The sequence below is a fragment of the Vulpes vulpes genome, chromosome 14, assembly GCF_048418805.1.
Source record: "Vulpes vulpes isolate BD-2025 chromosome 14, VulVul3, whole genome shotgun sequence".
Lineage (NCBI taxonomy): Eukaryota > Metazoa > Chordata > Mammalia > Carnivora > Canidae > Vulpes > Vulpes vulpes.
Window position 1 is genome coordinate 62,535,511 of NC_132793.1, and position 19,173 is coordinate 62,554,683.

General features: G+C 35.8%; 1 protein-coding gene across 20 annotated transcripts in view; it reads left to right on the forward strand.

Moving 5' to 3' along the window:
• The window catches only part of MCTP1 (multiple C2 and transmembrane domain containing 1), a 531,614-nt gene that overhangs the window by 375,472 nt on the left and 136,969 nt on the right, over positions 1-19,173 (forward strand). The gene's annotated exons all lie outside the window — the stretch shown is intronic.

Consider the following 19,173-nt stretch of genomic DNA (forward strand, 5'->3'; position numbering starts at 1 on the left):
ACAACTAATAATCTTGACCATCCTCATCTTAATTTTATTGTTCCATAGATTTTTTTTTTCAAAACATGAAAATCATTGGCAGTAGGATGCCAGTTGGGAAGATTTGAATATGTGAATCCATTGGATGTGGATGTGACCTATTTAAGAGATGTTTTATTGTTTCTGAGATTTTCAGTTTTTAAAAAGGCACAAGTGTGAATTTGATAGATCCAAATAGTCCTCTAACAATGTTCATCTTGTGGCCTTTTACTTTGGTTATTTAAAAACTGCTGATGAGACCAACTTGCAGAGCTAGAAAATCTGAGAGAACACTTTCCTCTGAGCTTTAGCTGGGATTTTCTGCTCTCACATTAGTTTTGCTTATTCAGGATTTCAGTTTGAAGTTTAAGTGAAGTCCTTCTTTTGAAATCCTTTATTTTATTGTCGTATTTGTTAGAATATGAGTACCTTATGCTTCCTTATAGTTTCCAGGTTAGCAGAATATGACTTTATCATGGGGGCTTAAAAGAAAATCCTTAATTATAGTAACAAATCAACATTTTAGTATTACCATTCAAATGAGTGTATGCACATCTGTTTAGCAATTTGAGCTCTGTCCTCCTCTCAGGCCTTGTATGGGACTTTCATTAATGTCTGAGCACATGGAACAAAGAGTGTGTATGTCCCTTTGTGTTGTAAGTTACCAGAAAGTTAGGCAGCCTGCCTCCCATAGACATGTTGTTGTCTCTTTAAAGAAAGCGATTGCCATCATCATTAAGTTTCAGAAAGGAAAATATGCCTCTTTCAATATTCTTTTATTTAGCTCTTTCACCTGATAAATATGTCGGGGTACTGGTAAACAAACCTTGTTATGATTTTTCACTATCATAGAAGCACTTTGATGTTAATGAGGAAAAAATGATGCTGAGTTTCTGTGTATATTTTATGCCATTACTTCCAGGTTCCATGGGGCCTTATAGCAGACACAGAAATATTCTCCTGAAAATGCCATGATGCCATCTTTGATTGTCTCTTTCCAAAGTCATTCCCCATAACTATTTGCAAAATTTGAAAACAGAAATCTATATAGTTATATCATTTGTTCAGGAACATTCATTTTGAATGCTTTAACATTACAATGTATTGTGTAAGAAGTCTTCATAAACTCCCCCTGGCTTCTCGAGGTCACTCGTGTAAAATGCATTCAAGATGGCAGACTTTTTTCACAATATTCTTCTGATTAAAAACAAAAATCAGGCACTGAAAGTCCGACAAACTTTGGTACATTCATATGATACTACTTGAGTGTTTTCACTGTAAGGGAATCAAAGTTCACTGGGGAGGAAAGATAATAATATCTCTCTTAGCTTGTAGCCAGTTTCCAACAGCCTTGGTTGTACAAAAAAACAAATTGAATGCAAGATGCTTGCTAAAAAGAGGTAGGAAAAGAGACTGCAAACAGTGATGGTGAGAAAAGAGGCCTCCCAAGCTGCAATGTGACTGTGCAGTAAGAGTACTTTTGAGAAGAAATGATCATATTAACCATTTCACTGAATAGAAGCACTGAGTCACACTCTACTAAATGTAATTAAAATAATAACAAAACTGAACTTCATTTATCTAGACCTGAGCTGGGCATTCCATCAGAAGGGTGGGGGACCCCTGCCTTTTTCACCCTGGTATTCCAGCATCACCTGCAGAGTATCCAGCACGTGGGAGGTTCCCAATTAAAATGGCTATCTAAATCAATAGACCAGCCTATAAACCAATCAGTCTGAAAATTTTTCTAAAGTGGAGAAAGTCTTCTTGAATGATGCCAGATAAAAAAGGCTTTGCTCTAGTAAAGCTGGTTATTAAATGATGATAGACATAGCTTAATGCTCGGCAGCAATTTTCCCTAGACCCTTATCTAAGTTTTAAACTATTTCATAATCCTCTAAATAATAATATAATAATCCACTATCTGATAATAACAACAACTAAAACTTTCTGAACATTTATGTGCCAGGAAACTGTTCTACAGGCACTAAGGCATGAAAGTGCTTTTCATGCATAAATAAATTTAACATTTCCAACAACCTAATTATAAGGTAGCTACTATTATTTTCCCGATATACAGAGGAAAAAACTGAGGCACAGAAAAGAACCTTACCACAAGTGCACAACAGGTATTATTTTCTTTCTAAAAGAGCTTTTAAAATATGGACCTTGTAATCTAAGTATCATAACAATTCAGAAAAAAAAAAAACATTGTAGGATTTTTATTCATCTTACAGATATTAAATGATGTTTTTAAAAGTGAAATGTTTCAAAGATCTCATTGCATAACCAGAGCCTTTTTAGGCCAGTTTATTGAAAAGAACTGCTTTCCATTAGGAGAAGAGTATGAGCAGCACCCCATTGTTACAAACATATTGTTCCCATCATTCCCTGTTGATGGATCTCGGGTCTATTATTATAATATTGGTTCCACTTGGCCCACTTTTTCATAAATGCAGCTGCTTCACGGAGCACATGCATTTGTACCATTATGTGGCTTGGTTTTAGGCCCAGATCAGTAAACTTTATAACGTTTAAGTGCCTTTTTTTTCTATTTCGTTTTATTTTTCTTTTCTAATTTTCTATCCAAAAATAAATGCAGAATAATGAAATCAAAATGGAAAAACAATGATTTTTTTTTTTTTTTGGTCCCCATGTCAATTAAAGCGAAAGCTTAAGAAACGCAGGGTTAGGGCTGCTCCAGCCTCTTTGGCACTACCTATGTGTTCTGGGGAAGACGCAGAGCCGGCTGACGAGATCAGAAGCTGCAGTCGGCCTGGGAGGTGAGGGATAAAATACAGGCGAGCATGTTCCTGGGAATGTCCTTGTTTTTGTGTGCTGCGAATCAGGTTTTTAAATTTTACTATGAATATTGTATGCCTAAGAGGAAACACAGACGTATGTGGCACAGAAGGCGCTGCTTGTCTTTGGGAATCATCTTTCGTAGACGTGGAAATGTCTCATAAATTGGGCCTAATTTTCATCAGGCTCTTGACCAGACATTTGTGTTCTTGTGGATGTCAGTGGGTGCAACGTGGAAAAAAAAACCAGAGTGCACACTCTCTTTCTCTTCAGTACTGTCATTTCTCACTGTAATGAGCACAAAAATAATTGGACAACCGAGCTATCAGTGAAAGGACACACTTCAGTGTGCGTCAAAGAATTATTTTACAGGACAAACTTTAATCTTTAAATGTGATTGTAGATAATTTGTGGTACCATCTGTCCATTTGGAATTGTTTTAGCCCTTTCTGTCGTTATACAGTAAGTGCTGCTGTGTTTAACATTAACATTTGATATTTTACACATTTAATTTCTGTTCTGCTGTGTGGTCCTTAGGGAGTGGAGCGCGAGTGCTACATGAGAGAGACAAAGTATTGATCAGTTAACATTTCAGCTACATTTATGTATGTCGCAAAATTAATGAAAATGCCAGACAAAAATGTCAGAGTGCACAAAAAGGTAGAATTTAAATTTGGTAGCTTAATGAAAAGTTTAAGATGTGCATTATCAAAAATGTCCTCTTGCCTTTAAAGTACAATTCCTAACAGAATAACTACAGGGAGACACATATTTTACTTAGAGGAACAATGAACATGAATTATGAAGGGATGTCAACCCCTCAAAGTACCTTGTGTTCCAGAACGGGCATGTTTGAATGCCTAACTGTTACTCATAAAATACATTTGTTTCTGTTCATTTCTGGAAGGCTACTGGCTTCAACTCTCTGTACTGACCAGCCCAAGAGGCAGGCTTCCTACTGAGATTCTTGCCCCCACGCCAGCCAGGTTTTCCTTGGTACCCATGTGTTCCTTTTGTGTCAAGACTGAGAATTCCCTCTACAGCAATTCATCCAGGCCAGTCTGGTTCATTACTCGTTCCTTTCTGGGTCCTTTTCAAATGCCTGGTTTTCCTTTGCTTCCAGAGAATCTGTACTCCACCTTCATTCAATCCCCAGTTTAGTAAAGGATCACACTCGGGACAACAGCTACTCTCAGAGAAGCTGGGCCATTATGCAGGAAAAGAGAAAAAACAGGGATGATGTATGCAAAGAATGACATGAGGGAGCTCTGTGTAGCCAAATGGGTTAAAAAAAATGGAGGGAGCACAAGCAAGGGAGGAAGAAATGAACTTGCAGAGGTGATGGGAATATAATACAACGATCTGAAGACAATAGGCTTGCAAGGATGCCATATCGAGTGTTTTCTGTATAGAAAGCCTGCTGCTATTAAACAGCGTATGGATTTTTCTAAAAGTTATTACAAACAATAAGGACATTTTAAGTGGCCTTCATGTTTGAGGACTAAGAGAGGGGCGTTGCTTAAGAAGAAATATCAATGTGAAAACAAAGGGATATCTACATCACCTGTAGTTCAGGTCTTAGCATTCATGTTAGTGAGCGATGCAGGGGGATGGTACTGGACATAGGAAAGGTAACTTTAGAATCCAACAGAAATTTCTATTTTAAACATGTAAGAGATGTCAGTAATACCACACCAACAAGATTATGCTTCAAGTCTGTGGCAGTTTTCAAATGATTTTTATAGAAGCTTTTGTTGTTGTTGTTGTTGTTGTTGCTACAATTATTTTTTTAGTGCTAAGCAGAAAAATTGGAAATGTTCCAGATGTAATTGTTGTTATTTTCCCTGCGACGACAAAACAGAAGGACCCTCCAAAATCAAAGAAACAAGTACTAAAGCAAAATGATCTGTATAACTCATGGGCCTATCCTTAGATTCTCTCATTTTCCTAAAATTATATAAAATGAAATTTTGAAGCCCTTTTGTCCACTCTTCTTCATTTATGCTCTTCTTTGACATAAACACTTTTTAAGTTTACTAAACAATACTTCCAGTCTAATTGATACAAATTTTAAGGCACATTAAACATTTCCTTCACAAATGTGTGAGAACGGAAGAAATCCTATATAGAATTTTGTTTATTTAGAAGACTGTATACCTCCAAAATGAACTAAAATCCCTTGTACAAAGTCAAAGACTATTGACTATAGAAGATTCCAGTACTACAATTACCTTTTCAGTAAATAGACTGTGTGTCCAACTCATATGGACACACCGACACTTTAAGTTGATACTCAGACTCTACCTTTTTCTCCCAAATTTGTCTAAATTCCAAGGAATAAAAACATTTTCAAACATTGGCCTATAAAAAATTAGGTTCTCTTAAGAGGTGCCTTTCACAGAGCATTGCATATAAGTTCTCAAAGACCACAATTTAGAAGTGAGTTTTAGGATTGGTCACAACAAGCTAAAATTAAAGGTGGATCTTAGGAAATATAGCAAATCAGATACTAATGGAACAAAGCATTTTGGCTAGATTTCTCACATCCTTCTTGAGGAGTGATACTCTAGCTCAGTTTATAGATCTGTTTAAATGCACAGTCTTTTTGTTTTGTTTTTTACCTGTTATCTCTACAAGGCAGTACTTCTTCAATCAGTGCATAGTTCTCTTTAAACAGTGCCAACACCCTTTGTCATCTCTTTTAATAGGTGGCAGCAAAATGGCCTCCCACCCTTTGGAGGGAGATAATCACCTAAGACACAGAGTCTACTACTCTGAAAAGCTTATTCCTCTGAAATTTTATTGTGTATTTATAAGAAGAATTTAATTCTTATAGCACGTCACAGACACATTTCCCATGATCTCTACTCCCCTCTTTTGTCCTGTAAAGTAGGAAGCAGTAAAAGGCTATAATCTGGGTCACATTCTTCTATGGATGGATTTGGGGAAAATAAAACTTTTTCACTTTTTCTCAGGTATAGTGCTATTACACTATGTTATAATTAAACATAAATTGCAAATATCACGAACATAACTGTGATACCTTATTGAATTCAGGAATTAGCCTTCTCGTGAATCTTCATGGTTTGTGTAATGAAAGCTGGGGCAGTAGGGGACATTGTTGCTTCAGTGTGGTCTCCTTCTGGCTGTATGACTGCTGCCCCATTTCACTTCAAGCATTTATTTATCAGGTAGTTTCAGCCTCAAGATCTTTATGAGACCCTTTAAAAATATGTTGCTTCGTCCAGATTTTATAACTGAGTTGACTAAGGATAAAAAATTATAAAATAATGAAATCACTGTCTGTCCTCAGATTCCTAAACTAATGTTCTTGTCCTTTGAAGAATTTTCTACCTTCCGTCTTCAATTTAAATTGTTGGGACAAAAGAGAAAGCCACACTCTACTGTGAAATACTATTATGTAAAAGTGTTTTGCAAAGAAAAACATTTAAATTAATGAGATAATTATATAATTTATTTCATGAAAAGTTCATGAAAGACTAATACTCTTCTGAACGATTGTAAATTATAACAGAAATGCAGTCATTAAAATACTTCAATCGATAAGTTTACTCTGCACATATTTTCATGCCCCTTTGTATCAGGTAAATATAAGGAATAGGAGTACAATGCTTTCTTTCATCCCATTTTTCTATTTTGACCAGTCATGAAGATATACCTTAGAATTATAAGCGTATTAGAGTTAATTTACCAAGTGAGAAGCCGACCTGAAATGTTGTTTCTGGTTTTTGTTGCTCTTTCCCTTACCCTCATTTTACATTGACCATTACAGTCAGAATTGGCTATAGACCCTGTAGCCAGTCTTACCCTACAGCCAGTAGGTCTGGGAGTAATGACTCCACCTTGTGCCTTCTCCTTTTCTGTGATGGACAGAGGCCCAACACTCAGCAAGTAGTAACATTAGAGATCAGTAAGAGAAGAAAGATGAAGGAGTAACCATTTCTCACGTTCACACCAGTCATCAGCTATTGACTCAAAGGGATGTAATGAAGAGAAAAGCTAACAAGCAAGAAAAGATGGAAATTATATTAGAATGTCAGTAGATATTTGGGTGAAAATGAAAGGCATCCTTGATTTTAAGAATAGAAAAAGAGATCTTAGAGATAAAACTTGGTTTTCATTTTATCTTAAACCAGGGTTTCTCAGTGGAGTTGTTTTTTGTTTTGTTTTTTTTTCATATTCAGCCCCCTAAGAAGAAAATTTTCGTTAAATGAGAGAAAATAAATGCCAAGGAATAAGATTTTCTCAGGGAATGTTGGGTTTTGGAAGGTCACAAATCATTGTAATATCTAAGTTTTCTTTTAAACTTAAATTTTTGTCCCCTTGGGTACCATATTGCCCCCCCAAAGAGAATACATGCTATAAATGAGAGTAACTATGTTTATTTTCCTGCTTTTGGATTTCCTGTAGTTTGCATACAATAAAAATTATTCCTGGGGTGCCTGGGTGTCTTAATTGATTAAGCGTCTGCCTTCAGCTTGCGTTGTGATCTTGGGGTCCTGGGATCAAGTCCTGTGTCGGGGGTGGGGGTGGGTCCCTGCTCAGCAGGGAGCCTGCTTCTTCCTCTACCTCTGCCCGACTCATTCTCTCTCTCTCTTATGTTCTCTCTCAAATAAATAAATAAATAAATAAATAAATACTCTAAAAAAATAAATAAATAAAATAAAAATTATTCCCATAGGTAATCAGTCTGGGGAAAGATAATTTGTGATCTCTATACAAAATTATTGACTACATTAGAGAATTAAAGAAAGGATTTTGTTTGGCTTCATAGAGATTAACAAATTGAATCTTCCCCTTACAAAAACCCATATAAGAGTTTTCTTCTCCATACCAAGTGCATTGTTGCACTTCACTGAAATGGAGAAGTGGGGTGAACATTAATTCTGGCCTAAGTAATATAACTTCCATCATTATGAGGGTTTGATGGGTTTTGTCTATACATTGTGCTGTATTTATGACTAGTAGATAATCTTTATATTCTTAAATGAATATCATTATGTCAGAGATATAAAAGCATACTTCATTAGGCTTGATTACCTATTAGATCTTCATTGGAAGGGAAGGAAAAAGGTTGTGGAATAGGAGTCATTTAAAACAGTGAAAAATACATGTTTTCCTGACTATTCTGCATGTCAAGTTGTCTAATTCCCCATAGGAATCAAAAAATTTTTACTCTTGCAATTTATCAATAATACGTAGATATATGATATTTTATATCCCACTTAGCTCTACACAAATAATTCTAGGGTGTTTTCCATTGTTAGCATCCTATGCCTTTCTTGCCAAGCAGACTTCAGGCCAAAAGAATTTATCACTCAGTTTTGTCATAAAATGTTGGTGAAGTAAATATTATTTTCCTTAGTCAATTACAGAATCTTCTAATTTAAAATAATAGATTGAATAAGTAAATAAATAAATAAATAAATAAATAAATAAATAAATAAATAAAATAATAGATTGCCAACGTTAAAGGTAGTCCATTAATTATCCACAACTTAGTATCCTGGGGTTGTATAAAGAAGGTGTTACATTTTGAAGCAATATTAGTAAAGTGATGGCTGCTACTCAGAGAAAATTAACTTATAAATATAAAAGTTCAGATACTAGAGTTTACTTTTTTGACTAGGTGGCAATATTGAAAATCTTTCAGGTTTTTAAAAAAATTATTTAGAGTTTGGTTCTTCTATTGCAAGAGCCTCTTGCATGCCTCAGCAGGGAGGCTGGTATTTATTGTCTGTAAAAGAGACCTTTAACCTAGGTTTTACTAGCTACTCTGGCTGTGTACTATTTCTTTCTATCTTTGTTTTTTTTTTTTTTTTTTTTTATATTCTTAGAATATGAGACTCCTGTCACAATTTCTAAGTCCTAAACCTCGGTTGATGTGTAGTTCAAACTAAATATTCTTCAAATAAGGTCCCAACCTCCAAATAGGATGTAAAAGTCTGTTTTGTAAGACAGTTGCTTAGACTTTGGAACACATTTCCCCAAAGTAGCAATGTCCTAAACAATGACATAGAGCCTATCATATACAAAACCTATCAATTCCTTGATAGAGTACTAGCTGTAGAGTGGAAACATTGCATGTAGGAAGTAGATTCAGTACAATCATGGCTTGGTGCTCAGGATGCCAGCAACACACCTATCCCAATCCTACCTTCAGCGTGGAGCACCTGCCTCATGGCAAAGGCAAGGGTCCCACAAAGGTGGAGATTGTATGGACTTTGAAGGATCCAGATGAAGTCATAGAATGTTACAGTTGGAAGGGAGTTCAGAGACCATTATACAGTAGAGGAGATTAAAGGACTGTCATGTAAAGGGAGTTACTGAGATACTAACTCTCCTCCACCAATTGCTGGGAGTGGATGCTTCAAAGACAGCAGCACTGAAAGAATAAGAGAGGCAGAGAGAGAGAGGAAGATAGAAAGATCCACCTCTCTATCCTGAAGTTAATGTGTCACATTGTCCTTAATTAAAGAAAGCCAAGTGTCTGACATTGTCCTATAGAATTCTAAGAGTATAAAACTGGACTCCCATGTTTGGTATTTCCTGTTAAGCATTTTGTTGGCTGGCATTGTCTACCAGAAACAGTAAACTTGTGTTCACTTTACTTAGTGTTCTTCCTGAGGTTAATAAGTGTGTATCTCATGTTTTAATCAACTTTTTTATTAGTTGAGGTCACATCACACTATAGCTCCCCAACCGACTGCAGAGATGAGTGTACAGTAATACACTTAGAGTAATACTCTTAAAGGGTTCACTGTGTGTCAAAGTGAGGCACCTTTTAGACAAGTAATGTCATTAGGCCTCCAAGTAGTATAATTTACTTACTCCCAAAAGTACATGTAGACTCATTAAGAATATATTTTCCAGTTTTCAAACTTGTATTTTCACTGAGTTACTTAACAGCTTAAACCATCTATATTGATTCATATTGATTTAATGGTAGCTAAGATGAAGCTGCCCATGGCTTAAACATTCATTAGACTAAATAAATGCCAGGAAAAAAAGTGTATGTATTTTGAATTATTTGGGAAAATTGGTGATCCAGCTTCGTTGTATTGCTCTCATCCTAAATGTCCTTCAAAATTCTGTAGATTGAAATTTTTCTTGCTATAATTAAGCAATATTATAGAATAGTATGTCTCTTTACAAAGTAGTAGAAGTACTAAAATAATAATTTGGGCATATTTTGAAATACTATTAGATTTTGTAGGGTGTTGCCACCTTCATTATATAAATTATGTGCTGTAAGCTAGGTGCACGAATTTATTACTGTTAAAGTTACTGGAGTGAAGAAAGCCAAATTAAGTCACCTATATGAAATACTTTGAAGTCCTGAAGTACAGGGCCTGCGGATCATTTAGGCTTGAGTGATGCACACAGCCATAACACAGTTTCTTGTTTCTGGGAGCTATATCGTCTTTCAGAATTTGTATCCATCTTGAAAACTGATACAACTTAAAATTATTATTTGAAAATATCCTATATTGGATCTAAGAGAGAGAAATAAATCACAAGAAAAAAATGTCTCACCAGTGTTTGCTGAAAACGCATGACTCTCCTCCCCAAAATATTTAATAATATTTAGACATTTTTAGTAATGCCGCGGTTCTATTTCTAATTGAGTAGAATGTTTAACCTAAGTTTAAGGAACTAGGAAATAAAATAGATTATAAACTGAAAAATGCCATTTGTCAGTATTTTTAATCCATTACTAGAACCAGTGACAGGAAATAAATCCAGGCTGTTCTGCTTGAGATGCATTTCAGTTGCCATTAACAGATCTTCCCCGTTTTCATGCACACTCAATAAAGCTGTGTTGAATCACTGACTCAGATGACTTCAGCAGGCAAAACTTGAAGTTAAAGCTGTAATATTGTAACAGAAGCCCCCAACAGTAGTATCAGATGAAGCTGAGAATAAATGTAGTATATCAGGCATCATAAAAGAGTGAATGTGGGATACATTTATGCCCTCCTCTATCTACTAGGAGATTCATACATAAGATTCACACTCATTATTCTCGTCATCTTAATGAGATCAGTGTGGGAACATTTCTCTCCTTTCGCTCTTGACTGTCAGAGATGGGACACTCCATTATTTCTTCTTCCTCTCTCGACTTGAAGGGACTAGTTATATTTTCTTGGAAGGCCGGAAATGTTAACTGGTTACAGCAGGCAGCCCCAGAATATCGCCTGTAAAGGCTTAAGGACTCTAGGTAGAGACCACAGCAGTAGTCTCCCTCATGCTCCTGCTGGTGCTTTTTCACCTGCCTGTGCTTTTATTTTCTTTCAGGTTTTTATCATCTGCCCTATTTCCCAAGGCGTTTGCTCGGAAAAGGAAGGAAAAGATAATTTCTCTGTGTGGAGGAAGATAGGGTACCTGAGTACTACCTCTAATTGCTCTGTCCCTTCTCGTTGGATCTATGGCCTTAATTAATTTTGCACCCAGTCTTCTTAAACCGGTTCTGAATGCAGTTGGCTCCTATGTCCGAGCCAGACGATATGTCCGGCCTTGAACGGAGCGAGGTAAAATGGGCAGGGGACCAACTTCTAATGCATCTTATCCTCACATAAATTTTCAGATCTGTCAAGAAACAGTCACTATTTATAATTGAAGTTGCTAGGACAGATTTTTATCATGTTTTTAGCTCACAGATTCCCTTCATCCTTAAGGACAAGAGAGCAGGACCTGATGGAAATATTGTTTAAGCTATCCGGACTATTGATTATTAATTTATATTGTAATCCAATGTTTGGGGTGCCGCATTCCTTTAGAGAAGCTCATGTGTGAGAGGATTCCCTTTAACATGATTGAAGAATTTTAAATAGGCATTTTTAATATTTGCTGCCCTCTTAATATAACTTGTTTAATGCACCACTGTTAGCACAGGGATTATGAGTTAATAAAAATGTCAGAGTATTAGCGAATAAAACACTATATAATTTTCCCCAGGTAATGATTAACAGCATAAGGCTATATTAACAATACTCTTAGTGTACAGTCCCTAAATGTATTTGATCCTCGTCTTTTAGAAAGTAATTTTATACTGAAATTCAGTAATAAAATATTTGAGGGATTTAGCTAAGCTACTGAATGTAAACTTCTCAGGTGCATGAATCTTTCGAAAGATTTGTATCATACTGCTGTGTAAAATATCCCTCTATTTTAAAGTCAATCTGAAAGTTTTAAGTGTTAGCTTAACATTCACCTTATTTGAGATTCATATGGAGCTTATTTATCTCATCCCAGCATTTGTTTAAACAGTTGAAAAATAAAATTAATAAGCCATGAGGTCATTATTACGTAATGTTTTTGCTCCCATAGATAAATGGGTTTCTTTTTCTGTCTTTCCTTTTAAATAATGTCTCTCCGGCTTTGTTCTGTGGCTGCAGCAGGCTGTTAGTATGTATCTTTATACCATCAGAACGAATGAGATATATCTGTATAAATTATTGATTCACTTGAGCCTACCTCTGTAATTCAGAGCTGAAAACTCTGGCAGCTTATCTACTAGAATGATATAACTCGGAGACTGAAGTTACCTACCACAGCAACAATTGCCAGTTGGGGGGTCAAATGCCCTTTTACCTTTATACCCGAACACCTGCAAATTGAGCTGTACCCCATTCAGAATTTCAAGAACAGGCCCATTGTCGCAGGAAGTAGAGTTTGTTTCTTGGAGAAAATTATGCCAGTTCTAGTTCTGAATGAAAGACAAGGCTTTTATTACTCAAGGGATATTAGGGCTGACTGCTTTTTTGAGAAAACAAATTTGCTGTAACTTTATCTGTAATTTAGTCCTGAATGGGTACAAATAGACTGCACATTGTATGGTGCAGAAAGAAGAAAATAGGGGTTTGTTAAAGCCATACAAGGGCTATGTAACCATTATATTTCCGAGGGAAGTCTTATCAGAGTTGCAGGTTATAAGGGGGAATAATTTGGTTACAGCCTTAGCATCAAACACCTGTTTGGAATTTTAGTTTAGAATGACACTGGAAAAAAAAGTTCTTGTCTAAAGCTGTGGGTGATGAAATAACCCATCTCCTGCAGGTTGCTGTACTGGCTGTCTTTGACCCAGAGACTGGCCCTCTCCAGAAATTTCCAGAATTATTATAATCACTCCTCCTGAGGTTGAGTTTCAGACTCAAACCTAGTCGGAGGGTGTTGACTTGTTTCACCTTTATGAAAAGATTAGATTTACAGCTTTAAAGACCCTTGCCAATTAAAAAAAGAAATCCTATGCAATATTCTTCACGTAAGACTCTGATTTAAGCTTTGCCAGGGCTGAGAGCAAGATGAATGTTGTGAGAAGGGGACAAGAAAAAGCGTGCTTCAGCTGATGAGCCTCCAGGTTACATAGTGTGGGGAACTAATGGATCATATATTATTTGGAGAAACTCATCCCTCAAGTTGGTCACCCACTCCTTAGTCAGCAAGCTCAGTAGTTGTCATAGAAACACCCATTTTTACAGTGTTATAGTTGATCACTGACATGGAACCAGACTAGGTAATCAAACATCTTAGCCATATGCTTGTTCTGAGCTCCAACCTAGTCAATTAGCACATTTTCTATTAAAAACTTGGTTGTAATAGGTCTTCATTAGCTAGCAGTTGCCATAATTGAATAGTTACTTAATTATGTCCATCCCCCAACCTCATTTTCACTTCTTTACAGAGTCCAAGTAGGAATATATCCAAGAACGTTCAGGTGCCTCACTTCAAGCAAAATTCATGACCTTCACCTCAAACAAGCTGTTAGAGGTTGATCCAGAGTTTAAAACCTGATTTTTCTTACTGTGTGTTGGCACATAGAACCAGGCCCTTGGTCTCTTCCTTTTTCTGTTTACATCAGGACTTCTTTTTTTTTTTTTTTTTTAATTTATGATAGTCACACACAGAGAGAGAGAGAGAGAGAGAGAGAGAATGAGAGAGAGAGAGACACAGGCAGAGGGAGAAACAGGCTCCATGCACCGGGAGCCCGACGTGGGACTCGATCCCGGGTCCCCAGGATCGCGCCCCGGGCCAAAGGCAGACGCCAAACCGCTGCACCACCCAGGGATCCCTACATCAGGATTTCTAGTATTTCTTCTCAGAGTAAGGAATGGGAAGGTGTCTATGGTAAAAGCCCATTGTGCAGTAACGTCTCTAGAATGTGAACCCCTTTCTAACCTTAAACACATCCCTTCCTCTACCATTTTTCAGCCTTCCCACCAGATACCCATCTGAGCATGTCATTATCCTGGGATTACTCCCCATTATCTGCAGTATGCCCCCCTGCTACCCTCTGCCCGTGTCAGTTATTTTTTATGTCACGGAATCTCGCCTGTGCCCTGTATTATCTGATGATCAAATCTGTTATCTAGGGGTGGGAATGAGCCACCTTCCCATCTATGCACATTTTATTACTGCCCTTGTGGACAAAATATTCTGATTTTCTTAGACATCCAAGTCCTTATTTACAAGCATGTTATAAAGGTTGTAGCTGGGGTATCAGAGAGCAGGTTAGGGTATTGAAGTGGTCCTCCCATAACGCCATGTAGGAAATTTCTGACCTCAGCCGCTCACGTGAATGCTCTTCTTGGTTGGTGAGAATTGTACCTCCTTCTTCATTATGAAATCATAAATATGAAAAATCTGGAAGAGAATTGATCATAAAGGTTTTCTGAGCTTGGTGGCCTCATCAGGCTTTTCTCTGTGTATTACAAAAGAAGCAAAAGCACTTTACCTCAGAAGTATAACCACATTTAGCTTTAAAAACACAGGATTCCAACTTCCCTGCATTACGAAGCATCATAATTGCAAAGTTTTTGCCTTCAGAATGGCTCATGAAAAGTAAAAATACAATCAAAGTCGTGCCAACGTTCCTGCTACTGTCCATCCTCTGGAACATGGTAAGGTCCTTTCTAATACATATATCCTTGCTGACCAGGTCTTTGTGATTTAGATTTGCAGGCTGGATTCAATGTAAGAGTATAAATTGTTTCGAGGATGACAGATTGCACATCTGGTTTCTTCTCCCCCTCCCCCAACCCCTGTGTTCACCTTTATAACATTTTTTTTCCACAAAGTAATGTGGTTTAAAAATCATTTTAAGTTGCCTAACATAAACGATAAAATCAAATATTGGATTCACAAACAATAGCCTTTATTGGTTTGTGACAAGTGATCCATCTTTTTACATTAGTGCAGCTTTCTGAACCAGATTATTTTTCATAATTGATAATTTGTGAGTCATATATTTGTTATCTGTTCTTTTATGGCCTTGAAAATAGTGAACGATGCCAAAGATCACTGTGCTTTTATAAAGAAAATTATTTTAGTGTCGTTTATTGGCTGGCATTTCTGAAAGTATGTTACCAATAAGTTTTGCAGAGAATGTAACAAAGATAAAAGTAAGAACCCCTGCTAGAAAGAGACCTGATAGGTGCAAGATTCATGAATTTAGTTTTAGAATTCATTCATGTTAAGCATGAGAACAATGAAAATACACAAATATGAAAACAGTGTCGAATATTGTCCTTTAAACTGAGGAAAAATGGTTTTGCTGCATGTATGGACAATATTTCTGTACACAATCCACATTAAAACGACACAGACACAGTATGCTACCTTGTTATGAGCATTACAATTATACCAACAGAATAAGGACTCTAGTTCTTATGATCAATAATTTTGGTTGATTTTGATAAATAGCGTTAGGATAAGTATCTACCAACCATAATATAATTTTTATGATTTAGCTTTACATTTTGTTCCTAAAGGCTTCTAAAAGGCAACAGGGAAATTTTTACCCTTTATTATGGTTTGTAATTATGTTATGATAGAATTAGAGCTCTACATTATAAATTTGCCTCAGGTAAATAATAATAAGGACTCGAAAATCTATTTTGCCTAAGAGAGCAGAATTAAAAACTTTTTCTTACCGTTAGTTAATAATTTTCTCACATATCCTGAACACTTTCACTAATTCCGTTCACAGTTATACTGACTGACAAAGTATAAATCAGTTGGAAAAGTAACAACCCAATTTGTGGAGAACTATATGAGGAAAAATACCGTTAGGTAGATTAAATATTAATTTCACAGAAAATTCATTATGAATTTGATTTTAGAAATTATATGGTTTGTCCTCAATCTTTATTAAAATTTCTCCTGAATAATTTAATTATAGAAAACTCTAATAAAAATATTATCTACTTAATTAAAATAAAATTGAGATCATTTAATCATTGTATAATTATATTATGATTATATACAATTAAATACCATATATAAAACATTTGCTCTTCAAGAGACACTAATAGTAGAGGAAGAAAAAAAAAACACCTGCAGGTTAATGTGTTCAGCACTTCTACTTCTAAAGTTATAAATTCTATTACAGATATTTGTTACATCATCTAATAGCTTAAAATTCACACTTTAGTTGGGGGGAGATGCTGAACAATATACAGTTGGCTACAATCAGAATAAACTAGTATATTTATTACTAGTACAATGCTTTTTCCTTGATTATTCTATTTTCTCTCCTTAATTAATTGAATTTCACCTAAGATTATTCTAAATGTTTCAAAGATATATATATTGGTTAATATTTTATTATTCAAAACCAAAATCCAGTTATAAAGAATATCCTTTCCTCCCTCAAACTGAATGTGTTCTAAATTGTGTTTAAAATTAAAAGTGTGGGGAACATCTTCATCAGATGGGCAAGCCGAATGTTTGAACTATATAAATAGCCATATTATAGAATGATAACTTTCCTGTATGCGTATCTTGGAAAATGTTGACAATGTTATTTAGCGTCTATAACAGTATGAGAAAGAATTTGCTCTACCTTTTCAGATGTTTCATTGGCCTCATTTATGGCATTTGCAGTGATGGTGGGATATGTTTATTTGTACATATGGTGTGACAGATTGTTGATGTGTTTTAACCATAATATATTATTCCGTTTTGAAACCTACTCTCTCTAGAGTTGGAATTTCTTTATAGTTGAGGGAAAAATGCATTTCTAATAACTCGTCTTATAGCTTCAAAGATCTGTGTTTTAGAAATCACCTTCTGTATTTCAGAAAATGTGGCTGTTATATGAATTACTGAGAATTCAGTGTTAATCATATTTTTTGTCAGTGAAAATCAGATTCCTTTATTGTAAGATGAACTACCATCTGAGCTTCATAACCGAAGAATTTGATATTTTCTCTAAGAAGTACAGTTTAAAATACACATAATCTTTCAATTACTCTAAATATTGAAAATAGATAGTTTTAAACAAATGAATTTTAAAAGCTATATAGAGTCCAGGAGAAAGTCACATAAACTCTTCGCTGCTCCAACCACTGCTGTCTTACGAGATTCGCTTGAACGATAGAAACTTACTCCAAATTTTGTAATTGATTGCTCTACCAAAAACAATGAAAATTATCAATATAGATTTTACATAGAATCTATCTATCATCTATCTTCGATATACATGCAGATGTATCAGAATACATTATTGAGACAGACCTTTATGCTCTTTAGAAAAACAATTTACATTTTCAGAAGATAATGAACCCTCCAAAAGAAAAAAAAAGGGGGAAATAACAGAAAACGCTAAAAGTAGATTGTAGTTTTAGAACAGAAACTGTCAATATACATCTCAGTGTGTATTATGCAATCTTTACATGCTCCTGGATTTGTCTACTGATCAGTATATAACTTACATCGCTGTGTTAAAAAACTATTTGCCTCTTTTTTTCCCCCTCCACCCTAATTGTCTTGTATGTCATTCTTCAGTTTGGCCTGTAGGTAGCAATCTTGCACTGTAAAAGCTCTCCACTTTCTCATTTATTTAGGCTGGAAAAGCTTACACCGTTACAGATCTGTTAAATGTAAGCAGTGTTATTTGCATAAATTCCAGACTTTGATGATGGTCTGTGGCCTACAGATTATTTATGCAGTTGTTTGGCCTTGAAGTTCACGATTTTGCTCAGAGGTGACCTTTCTTTGCATTGTGACCCCATGTAGGTGGGAGACAGCTGAATGGTTAAGTGCATAACCTGGAATCTTGAAAATCATGAGGCCTCTTGTCTGAAACATAATGCTTTGTTTCTCATACAGCCCTTCAGATAAAAAAGAAATACACAGGTCTTCTAAAATATAGAATAATATTTTAGGACTATGTAACAAATATTACAAAGAAGTGCTTCTGGAAGTCAGGCACTCTCACAAGCAAGGAGGCAATTACTATTAGCATCTCAGAACCTTTACCAATTTAGACCTGTTTAATCTTATTTCTGTTAAGAATAGTTCAAAGAATGCCAGGAGGATCATTCTTATTGTGATTTTTTATTTTTAAACTAATACTACAGAGTGCCATTGCGTATATATTTCTTAAGTGAAAATGAAGATCACCGCCTTCCTTCTCAGCTGTTTTTTTGGAATAATTGACAGCAGTGTTTTAATTCAAACAGTTGCAGAGCATGTGTTTCATACCAAAATGCACCTTTATTTCTAATTCATGGGTTGAAAATAGTACATGATATTTTTAGAAGTAGAACTTTTGATTTATTTCAGAAAGATAATTCTCTTCTCCCAGCAGGGGTATTTTATTTGTCCAATTTTGATGTGCTTTTTTCATTCCTTCCTTCCTCATACTGGCTGAGTGCCGAGTGAGTGTCCAGGTTCTGTTCTAGTTCGGGAGGTCCAAGTGGTTAGGAGCCAATGGGAAACATTTACATTTTATTAAAATCTTACTTCACTGAGGAGCGAAGTGGATTTTTTAATTACACTAAGATCTTATTAATATATTTTACTTTTAGGTAATCTGTCACACCAGCGAATGTCTAATTCCATGATGTTTTAGTGGTATTCAAAAAAAAGTATACACCCTCATTTCTGTGTCCCTCTACCAAGAAACTTACTGGATTTTAGAGAATGGAGCTTGGTTTATTTATTTCAAGGATCCTTTGAACATGTGGTTTCTGAATTATTGTATTTTTCCTTTTTTTAAGATTTTATTTATTTATTCATGAGAGACACAGAGAAAGAGAGGCGGAGACACAGGCAGAGGGAGAGGCAGGCTCCCTGGGGGGAGCCTGATTTGGGGCTCGATCCCAGGACCCCCGGATCATGACCGGAGCCAAAGGCAGATGCTCAATCACTGAGCCACCCAGGCATCCCTATTGTATTTCTTAATATAGAAAATTATACTTAGGTGGGAGAGAAATGAACCTTTGATTGTCACTGTTATGTCAACGTATCTCAAACTGTAAGCATTTTCAGTTTCAGCTGTTGACCAAACTGGCATCTTATTTTGCAAAAAAATTCCCATCATCTTAG